The 11,821-nt window shown below is 33.4% G+C and overlaps 1 protein-coding gene and 1 long non-coding RNA gene across 12 annotated transcripts in view; one reads left to right on the top strand and one right to left on the bottom strand.

Annotated features, from left to right (window-relative positions):
- The window catches only part of LOC105146207 (uncharacterized), a 175,257-nt gene that overhangs the window by 103,148 nt on the left and 60,288 nt on the right, over positions 1-11,821 (bottom strand). For 2 of the 10 annotated variants that reach the window (XR_015544573.1, XR_015544571.1), the window contains exon 3: positions 1,807-11,479. The exons of the other annotated variants lie outside the window; for them this stretch is intronic. This is a non-coding gene — a long non-coding RNA (uncharacterized LOC105146207). Of the gene's footprint in view, positions 1-1,806; positions 11,480-11,821 lie in introns of those variants that run through there. 10 annotated transcript variants of the gene reach the window in all.
- The window catches only part of pot (zona pellucida domain protein papillote), a 33,708-nt gene that overhangs the window by 11,986 nt on the left and 9,901 nt on the right, over positions 1-11,821 (top strand). For both annotated transcript variants that reach the window (XR_015544566.1, XM_011056322.2), the window contains exon 2: positions 1,712-1,800. The gene's annotated coding sequence lies outside the window, so the exon portion shown is untranslated. The remainder of the gene's footprint in view (positions 1-1,711; positions 1,801-11,821) is intronic.

Below are 11,821 nucleotides of genomic sequence, written 5' to 3'. Positions count from 1 at the left end.
TTTAGATTCAATTTTTATTTTTAGACCCTAATCAAAATTTGTAGCTGTTTTTAGTTAGCGAATGAGATGCATAAACTTTCAGAGGATACAGAATGTTTCTGTCCGAGAAAGAAATAACATATTTTCTTCTCACAGATTTTCTTGAAAATCTAGAATTTTACTTTTTTTAAATATAACAATAATAAAATTTGAAATAATAATAAAACAATAATAAAATTCTTAACCTTTATTTTTTAATGAGGTTTCACAATTTTATTTTAATAATTAAATCTGAAAGTTAAAATAAAAATTTACTTAAAATTTACTAAATTAAAATTACTACTTAAAATTCCAGGAATTTTATCATCTACGTTCGCATTTAATAAATTTAAATCTCTTTGTATCTCTAATATATATAAAAATCCACAATTACCGAGGATACTGTATATCGTTTTACATTCCGCCAATAAGGCGACGTGATGCAGGATCGCGTTGGCGTTATCGCGTGGGACATCTCTCGACCTGATCATCATCGAAAGCCTTCGTGAATTCTTTCGCTGATGATCCTCATTATATCGTGAATACGGGAACATACGCGCGGCTTATACGAATATATTCAAGCCATGTATTCACGCAAAGCCGTAATTGGTACAACGATCACGTGCCATTGCCCGAAACAATGTCGATGCATGGTGCTTGACTTAAAAAAAAATGGTCGACGAGAGTCAACAAATGCATATGTGTACGTGACTACGCGTGTGTGTTTATATGACAGGAAACGGCCAAGGTTGGCGACGTACATTCTGTCGTAGAATCGATTACATCAAACTGTCTCGGTAGAGTGGAGAAAAGTGGGCCGGATGATGTAAAAAGTTACATTAAATTTGACATTGTAACTTCGAAAGTTTACAAGCTTTTTTTTTTCTCGCCGTTTTCGTGACTGCACATTTTTAAAACAGTGCCAGCACGCTTTTTGCGCTAATGATAGTGAAGTAAAGTTTGATCTAGCCAGGATTTCTTAAGCGTCTCATCATAAATCTTTTGATATCTTTTAATCTTATTCTTCATCTATCTTCACCGAGCATCTTCTTCTTTTTACGTTTAGCTAGAGTGCATTCTCAACCGCAATTATAGAGTACAGCCTAATGAAACTCGCCCTGAAGGCCATAAAGAATGCTGGAGTGCACGTTAGAAACGCAGAATGCAATAACGATAAGGTGTTAACTGTGTATTTCCGATAATGTGTTTCGGTGGTAAAAAAAAAAATAAAAAAAAGATTGTACCTTTAATTACTCCGAATAAGGAAACTGCTAAAACACGCAACATAGCGATACGGTTCGACGGTTTTAGATCAATTAATCCTCGCGGCAGAAGTTCCTGCTCTGACTTATGATTCGTGATAGTTCATCCATAAAATAACAGACGAAGCTGAATTATTGGTGAAATTCCAAAACCGGACTGACTGCCCCCTCCAGATTACATTCAGACGAAGCGTAAAAACGGATCATCCCAGCTTCCTTCATTTCCTACGTGATCACGTGGAATGACCACAAATTCGCACACTTACGTCATGTAGGAACGTGTCGCGAGTTTGTACTCACCATGTATTATCAGCCGCCAATCGCGGTCTTTTACGCGCACGCGTCTCATCCGCGACGTCCGCATATTTCACGCTTCGTCGAGATGTAACTTTCACTGAATAATCTCCGTAATGTTACTTCGATTATTTCAGGACAGCGCGCCATGCGTCAACCTTAAATCTTACGAGGGACGAGGATCGGGACGGGATCTGCAATCAGTGAGCGGCTAAAAACGTTGAAGGTACGTCTGGATATCTCGATTAAGTTACTTCGATTCGTAGATAATTAATTTTTAAGTACATTTAAGTTGCTTGAAGGAATTTTAAAAATTCATAAAGGAATTTTAATGTCTGAAACCGATGTCTCGAATAATCTCCCGGAGTAAATTACAATCAACCTCAAGGAATTTAAAAGAGACGCTGAATCTCAAGATGTCAAGGTGTAAATGTTGAAAGCAAACTTTTTAGTAAGAGCGGAACGAAGAGCGACTTTCAGTCGGCAGTCTCGCGTCTGCCTGCGCGACTTACTCAGGCTCAAAATACAATATATAAATTCTCTATAAATTTATTCGCGCTATAATCTGTAGATATTTTATTTCTGTAGTATAATGATATTTAAATAGCTGCAGGAATCCGAGATAATCACCGTTACGGCGTGGCTAACGGGCTGTCATCGTGTTCGTTCTTGGGACGCGTTCTCGGGCTCCGGCAAAACATCCGTCGCGTTTCATAGAAAATTCGCGTTCCAGGACTTCCAGGATAAACAACGATACCGCGGCGCGGCGGTCAGTGTAACCGGGTATTTTGTTACCATGTACCACCGCGCGAGTGTAAAACGGCTAAGGCTAACGGTGTAGCCGGTCCGGCAGCGCATCGAAGCGTGCCCGAGACTCTCCTTCGTGGTCCTGCATCACGGTTTGCCGCAGTCATCGTTAGAGAGTGCGAGAGTGGGATCCGACGAGGAGGAAAAGACATGGAACGACCACGGGACGTTTCCCTATAACGATTTTTCTCGCGCCTTTTCCCCGCCCCCGCTCCTCGTTTCCGCCGACGCACAATATGCGCAAAAATAATGAACGCACCAGCCAGGATATCTTTTTATCGAAGAAATTAATTCGGTCTTGGGGAATTACATCGACACGGCGTGCGGAAAGTTAAGCCTACACATCTACATAATTCACTAACCGCAAAACGTAACTCGCAACACGCAGAACGATGTACGTTATTCTAAACAATAACGGTGTTTATATAATTCTCACTGTGTTAGTGTTGATATTAATGTAATGTATCGATATGATGTGGATTTAACGTCATGGGTTTTATATTCGTAACTCATGTTGATATAAACATCAGAGGTATATAATGAAATCCATATCATGTTTGATGTTAATGTTAATTAACACCAGCACAAAGTGGAGTTATAGATACCGCATGGCGATTAAATTCACACCGATATTTTTTAGAATGTATTATGTAAAATATACACGCAGATAAAAACTGCACGTAATGAATAAATTGCAACAGCGGTGACATTATAAAGCGTTAATATTTTAATTTTGGGTTGATATTTTAAAATCGGGTTAGAGAAATTCTTACTATGCGTCTGATATTTTCCATATTACAGAAATTTATAAAAAGGATTCTGAGAAAATATAAAATTCATTCCGGCTACTTTTTCCTGTTCTGTCATTGATCAATGCAGTCACCGTAGCGTAAAAGTTAACGTCACAGTCCAGTCGAATCTGTATGTGGATTCGCAAAATACAAATCTTCATTTTGCGTTTACGAATTATATTTCGTGAATTATAAAGGTAACTTTTGATTTAGCGACTCTCGCGTCTCTCGCGTGTTAAAAGGATTCCATTTTGCAATCGCATGACGCATTAATGTGCGGCGTTATAATAGCAAGTGAACTATGGAGTTATTATCCAGTTAAATCGACAATTTAGCTTATTGTTGAGCGGCATAATGCCGCTGGAAAATTTCTTACGGCTTTTTTTTTTTCCACCGGACACGGTAGTCGACCGCATGAGAAAACGTCGAGATTGCGCCAGCGGAAGACCGGATATCAATCGCATCTTTTTTAATGGTCTCGCCGCTGAGCGGATAATGGCTGTGCCAAACGTATCTCAACATCTCACTGTGACGTGAAAGGGTTGAGGCTGATGGATAAAACACGATAGAGTCGCAATAAAATCCCGCACGTTACATCGGAATGCAAGCGAGTTGTTGCAGAAAGGGCATGACTCAACTTTTCTACGAAAATAAGTTCTATCAGAGGGGAACGCTGTACCGTTAGGGTAGCCTCGAGTCGCTTAAGACAAGGCAAGGCTCCTCTACGCAATTTCATTCTTAATTATTTTTGATCTGAAAGCGACGTAAACAGTCTCAGAGTATCTTTTGCTCTTGAAAAATTTATTTCTCATGATATAATAATTATCGTATATCAGCATTGATTGCATAATTAATAATAATTAAAAATGATCACGTCTTCTCGCACAACGATTATATAAATCTCACTTGATTACTTCTATTAAAATTTTATTTTTTTGAATGCGTCTTTGTTTCAATATATTATGCTAAAAAGAGTAAAAATAAAAAATAAAAGAGATAAAAGTAGAAAGGTTTTCTATCTCTATACCTTTGCAAATTTTATGATATTAGAATAAAAATAAAACTGAATAAAAATTAAACTGAAATATTTTTTCTATGGAGAATACTTTTAAGGAAAAATATGAAATTTTTTGTTCTCATTGCATCTGTTTTGTTTTCATTTTACTCTTAAACCGTGTGATACTTGTTGCGTGCTTGTTGTTCATATAATTTTTTTTGCAACGTGTAAAGATATAGATAATTTGTGTTCTTAGTTAGGTATTTATTCTTACATTCCCATAGAATTAAAGACATGATTGAAGCTTTAGTAATAGGGCTGTTATTTTCAATTTCGAGATGCCGTCGAAGACAAACGTTCGAGCAGGACGAGAATAATTAAGAATCATAAAATTATTTGCGTAATGAGCTTCTTAAAGCATCGCACGAATATATCTCATTTCTCAGTAGCTACGGGAGGTTGGGAAATGTAATATTACTGAAGGGACCATAATATGATTTAGCGCGCGCTTGCTATACGATTCTGCATTAAGGGTTTTTTTCTTTCTTTGACTTTTACACACACACACACACACACACACACACACACACACATACACAAACACAAATATATATATATATATATATAAAACTCGTACGCGATATGTTAATGCAACATGCAAGACGGCACGGGCGGATAACATCGAAGTGATACATCGCCAATTAAATCGCACACTGTTATTTCCTATTAACTGTTCTTTTTTCATTTGCATAGCGCATCAATTAAATAATTAAGTAAGCGCGCGATCCGCTGCAGCACGTTCGGAGAAAGGAAATGCAGGAAGCAGGAAACGCTACAATTGCCATGGGATTCTTCTGTGATTTCTCGCGCGTTACTTTCCGCATGTTCACAATTGAAGACTCAGGTTCTCTCCGAATGACTAGGAAACTGTAAAGTCTTAACGAGCCTTAACAAACTGCTCTTCGAAAGCCTGCCATTTGTGATTTTACGAAACAATTCGAGCGATTATTATAATGTGTGTTGCCTAATAAGAATAATAAATACAAAAAAGATATATAGAAAAAAATTAAATAAACGTTTTCATCATAATTGTTGAACATTTCACACTTGATATCTTAATAAATTAAGATTTATTGAAGATATTCCGAAGACTTTCTTGGTAATTAGATTTTTTCCAAAAATATATCAATTTTTTGCTTCTTTTTCAAATATATTAAGAATATTTATTCAGAAGGAATATCTTATCTATTCATATAAAATTATTAATTTTTAATTAATTATATTAAATTACAAAAGCTGAAATGTTTTTTTGAATTTGTAAATCTTTTCTTGAATCTTTAAATTTATTGAATAATTCATCAATAGAAATAAGAGTCAATAAGTATGACCTATCTTGAGATGGTCTATCTTGAGATGGGTATCTTTTGTTATTCTTTTTCTTAATTTATTATAAATATTTAACGCTCATTATGCGTTTCGAAATATTTTGTTAATCGCTTTCGATTTCGATATAATTTATGTATAGCACATCCATCGTTAATTAATGTAACTATCTCTATCGAACGCGAATCTGACACTAATAAATGGACCATTCTACCCCGTTATTTTAATCGATTACTCTTAAATTATGCACCGCAATTTAAGCCTATAGCAAGTTTTATTTTGAGAACAAGGATGAGTATCGGCATAAATAATCCGAATCTATTTTTACTAACGATTGATAGCTAGTTCGACATTTAAGCTGTTCTGCATATTTATAACACGATAATGCTCCTTCGAACTACGTCTTTCACTTTCACATTGTTTTATCCTTTTTTACACAAGGTGTTTCACAATCATACGATATTCTATTCATCATACGATATTCTAATAGCATATTTAATAAATTAAGAATTAAAGATAAAGATTTCAATATGAAAATACCAAGATGTTGTCATTATATGTTGTGCTCGAATTATAAACAAATATTAAGTTAATTATAATAATATTATCATGTAGAGAGTTTATACTTTCAATGCTTCGTATCTCACATTTCAATTCGTTTCAAATAATAAGATAGGGGAAGGTTGGTAACTGATTGCGACTGATATTGGACGAAGTTTGTTTAAAATTTTAGACGCGTATTGCAGTATTTATTAAACCGCTAGCACTTGCCAAGTCCATTTCCACGATGAGAATCGGAGTTTCTTCATATCGAGGAATGAAGTAGAACATGGAAGAATTTAAATAAAGATTTTAAATTCTAAAATATTGTATTTTAGCTGTTCTATTTTTATTTTTTTTTCTCTTTTTCTTTGTTTTTCATTATTTATCCATATTGTAAACAAACAAATTTAATTCAAATACCTTTGATAAATTATCCAAATATCGTTATTAATATATTATGCCTTTATGGGTATTCAACAATATTTCCTGAAAAAAATCTTGTGCAATATGCTTAGCAAAAAAGGATGATAATATTTTTATCGATAGAAAATTATTTTATCTTGTTACCATTTTTTATCAAGTTTATTGAATTTATGAAATATTTCCTATTTCATACCATAAATTTCAGAATTAAATGTAGTGTTAATCTATATCTGTTTTACAATACATCTATTAAAAAAAGTAATGAATGTATTATGGAAGTATGTATTATATTTGTAATATATTTTTATATTTCTGACTAAATACATTTTATATATATCCGATAAACTTTTTCACATATCTATTATCTCGATTTCAAAGAATATAAAATACGTTACTCACCAATACGATATGCACAACAACAGAATTATAACGTTACATTGGTTTGTAAAGAACAAATACGTCTAAAAATACGTTAAAATACAGCTCCGAAAATAACCAATATTTCAGGAAATAATTGTAAGCAATCGCGTATAAAGCAGTCATAAATAATTAAATCCCTCAGTAAGACAAATGAAATAATAAATAATGAGTTATTCACTTTGTAGGTTGCTCAATGCCTCTCCGAGCTTCCCTCTCCTCTTTTAATCATCCGTTCTTTTGTTGTTTTCTAGCAATATCTATAACGCTCGTTCGCAAAAATATAAAACAAATTAATTACGATTAGCACAAAATCACAATACGATTTTTTGCACGGCGTTTTCGAATCGACAGACATGCGCTTTGTTATATCGAGATAAATAACGCAACAACACTATGATAGTTATGACAAGTTATGATTCGACAATGTCTCACACGCACACATGAGAATTTTTATTTTAACAAATATATATACGTCAAAATACCATACTGTATATATGACGACAACGTACACTAATCAAACGCGTCGCAATGCCACTTTATTCGCAGTCGGTCTGTTTAGTTTTGCTAGTAATCAAGAAATTCGTCAGCTTGATATTGTCGATATTGCCGATTGATAAAACCGAAGTAACGATTAAATGAGACACGATGGATCGAAAATCAAACGTATATAAATTCTACGAGAGGAACATACATATTATTAATAAACAGTTGCTAAAATATGGTTTTCCGTTACGTTTAAATCACTTGCACGAGCTCCTGTGATTCGGATGCGGTGATTTATGTCTCAAAATGCAATTATGTTTAATTGCAAAAAAATTAGAAGCGCAACGCGAGATACATTCGAATCCGAGCGTCGCGGGAGGAACAATTGCCTGTAAATATCGCGAAATGATGATTTACAGTTCGAGTTTCCTATTTCCTTCCGCAAGTGAATGAATCGATACGCTTTATCGTGAGACGATAATCGCTATTTGCTCGCGTTCTCTATGTTTATATGTACCTGTCGCAATTGCGTAATCGAGAGGTAATGATGCGGAGCAACTTGCTTTACTTACTCGCTCGAGTCTTATCGCACGAATGACAACCACGGTTACCACTCTTTGATTTTTGATCAGAGAGAAATTCCGGTTTTTTTAACGAATCTTCAGGATTTCCGGGATTCTAGATGGATAAAACCTTCTATTAACCTTCTATTAATGCTGTTCTAAATTTCGATAATTTTTTTTTTAATTTCACACTCTCGGAACCTTTGAGTAAATCATCTCTCGCTAGTTCTCTCTAAACTTAATTATTCAATCATTAAATAATATATAATTAATTATATAATCATTAAATGTATCGTCAAATTTTATAAAGTATTGATAGACCTCCCACAAATTGGTTTTTGTTTTGTACTTGACTGACCAATCATGTGCCAACGTACAGTGTATCAAAAATATAACTTATAAGAGGATATTTATTCCGGGGAACGTTTGACCTTTTATTCTGTTGCTGAAAATGACTCAAAGTCGAAACGTTCAACCAAGTAATTTCAATAAAGAACACTTTTGCACAAATTACTTAATGTTCCACGCTCTAAATAAAACTCTCATTTTTACGTTTTAATTGTTTACAATTTCGAGAGTGTTTTAGAATTTATTTACTTTTTTCGAAATAAATGTATCGATTTTTCCTCCGGTTTCCAAAAGAAATCTAGGGAAGATCAAATCTGATAACTTCTCTTTTAAAGAGAGCGCACAGATTACAACAATTTCGGCAATGATAATCGAGTTCCAGCAGGAAATACTAGTTGAAAAATGATAACCATAAACACGACGAATAAGTGCTCGATTTTGCAATAATACGGTATGTACATCACCAAATATACATCAAAAATGTATTGCTTATCAGAATGTATTACTTACTAATAATCGAATTTTAATTATTAATATATTCCTTAAATAATTATTAATATCTTTACAGATTAATTATTAATAATCAATGTGATTTGAATAATGACTCGATTTAAATAATAGAGAACATATGCAAATTAGATCGAAAAGTTTAATCAATAAAGAAAGTTACATTTCAATGTAGACATTAAGAAAATATTCGTCGTCCGTAAATCTTGAAACAATTTATAATTACAATTTTCTGTCGGTGCAATTTATATTTTAAATAAATAAATCGCGCCAAATGTTTACTTAGATAATCGTCTTGTCGGCACAGCTGTTAGTCGTATTAATTAAGCAAGTTTATTATTTGATTTGTATTCACATTGCAATTATTTGCAAGGGATAATCGGGTTTCGAGAGATAATAATACACCGAGCGGATCGCATCGTTGCACTTGCCTGCTGGAATATCGCCGCACAAATGACAAGGTAATCGCGTGTAAACAGTGAGCCATATGATGCGAAGGATCATACAAGTATATACCAGGCAATCCGTTAGATACGAAATTTTTTACGTTTTGATATAAATGTCTGTTCCTTGAATTTTTAATTCCTGATTTACGAATTATCGCGCATTAATATCTACGTTTGTTCGAAGAATAAGAGTCAGTTTGATTGTAAAATTACGTTAATTATTACTAGATAAAATACTAATTTATTACTATGTGAAGTAATAGAATTTATTGTTAACTTTTGCTAAATTTTGTTTACGATAGGAATAATATTGCGAGATGTTAATAAATTAAGAACTTTTTTTTAATAAATAAAAAAAAAATGAAATAACATCACCGTGGAAAATGTGACGTATGTTTTCTAATCTTATTAAAGTCATACAATTTCATTAATCTGGACATAAAGATTCGACAAAAAAAAGTAATAATAATAAATTATAATCACTTTTTCATTTTTTACATAAAATGAAAATAAATTTTACATTTTATATTTAAATTTATGCATAGATACATTATTTTGGAATAGAATATTTTATTTATTATATATTTAAATTTTTATTACAAACATTATTAATTTGCAAGTAAAAGAGTTTATTTATTTATTAAAATTTATTGTTAATAACTATGTCAATATTTGCTGATTATTATGTATGTAATATTTATTATACATAAAATATCAAAAAGATAAAGTCAGTCAAACGATAAAAATCAATATCATCTGAACTGTGAAAATCGACAACAGACAGATCGGCACGTGTATAAACATTGTTAAGGACTTGCGTATTTTACGCGATATTCTTTTGTCAATTTTCGTTTAAAATTAAAAAATGTTGCCTTTTAATATTCACGTATTAATATTTGTAATATTCTATAATTAAACCATATACGACATAATGTACGCTTACACGATAAGAATATTTAAAAATTTAGCTAGATACGGATCTAAAAATAATTTTGTTGGATTATCAAAATAATCATGTAGGGCGTTCAAACTGCCTGTTAGAATGTCAAAACTTTTTGCAACGTTATCATTAATAATACTTAAGTGTTCTACGTAATTATTCTAATGGCCTAACGAAATTATTTTCAGATCTGTATCTAGCTACATTTTTACTTAAGCAAACCTATTCTTTTCGTGAATATTTGCTCTTTAATTTTTATCCTCAACGTCAGAATCGTCCGTTTTTATTTATTTAAAACTGCTCGAGTTCTTGATTTTTCTTTATTTTCGAATAATAAAGACACAACTATAGATAGGATACTCGTTACAAATTTAAGAGGAAGTACATTAAGAGGAAGTGCAGTGTTTTGACGATCATTTTTTAAACATTTTCTTACTCGATTCGACGAGTGCAAGACGGAGTGCGACGTAAGTTATACGCGAGTTTCTCACTCGCGTATCCGCAGTTAAACAGCGGAGTTAAGCGGCGGAGTAACGTACGGCGAATAATTTATCGCGTGTCCAGTTTTCAGCGAACCAGCGGTAATGCCTGATGCACGCGAAATCGCGAATTCTCTCCTGGCAACGATGACGGCAGTCAAATGATTCATGCATTTCCGCGTGAATCTATTATCGCTGCCGAGTATCGTCGTTTGGCGTTTACGATATGCGTGCCGGCGTTCACGTCGTGTAGACACAAGCATTGTGGCGTAGCAACGTGAATGCAAGCGCACGATATACATTTTTATACACAAGTGCAGTAATGCCTATAATTTGTACGTTTGCTTAGTGCAATTATCGGCGGTGAGCGTAACAGTATCTTAAAGTGAGCACTTGAAGTGAAGGGCAGCCGACTCGCCAGATATAATTGTTTCGTATATCATTACACTTGTAATATGTCATCTGTATTTTTTTTTTCTAACGAAGGTCGCATTTGCGTTACAAAAGAAAAGAAAAATTGCTACCGTTACGTTCGACAATTACTTGCCAGTAACTTCGCGGAACGTTTAACTTTATCGCCTGGTAGCGGAATTTCGACGCGATTGAGATTATATCGGTACGTCGAACATTGAAGATCACAACCCACCCAATTTATCCCTTTTATATCTCGAAAGGAGATATCGTGACGAATAACGGCTTTCTCTCCGCTCTAGTTGAGTAGAACTACAGTCGTAACTCGAGAAGGATGACGTCGCGCGGTATTGTACAAGGTGTACTGAAAAAAAAATCGTTAGTTCTTCTTTTTCATTAGCCATAACTTTTGCCATAAATTTTTGTATAAATCTTTGTCTAGTGAATATTCGCGATCGGATGCTATCATGAGTTTTCACGACTTTTAAGAAGTTAAATATCTACATAATCCAGCTTTAAATCAAAATTATACGACGACAAAGTATATTTCAAGTTAAACGTTTCTCAAAAAGATGTATAGCAAATCATTTTAGTTAGTTTTATGAGTGTGTTTCAAACTTTTGTAATTAAAAAAGATATCAAACAAAAAAATCAGTAGTCTTGATGTTGTTTATATGGAAAAATTTATTTTGCTGATACATTAAGC

Source organism: Acromyrmex echinatior, chromosome 3 (genome assembly GCF_024713525.1).
Source record: "Acromyrmex echinatior isolate Ae372 chromosome 3, ASM2471352v2, whole genome shotgun sequence".
NCBI lineage: Eukaryota > Metazoa > Arthropoda > Insecta > Hymenoptera > Formicidae > Acromyrmex > Acromyrmex echinatior.
Note: the sequence above shows the minus strand (reverse complement) of the source record. Positions and strands in the feature narration are given on the sequence as shown.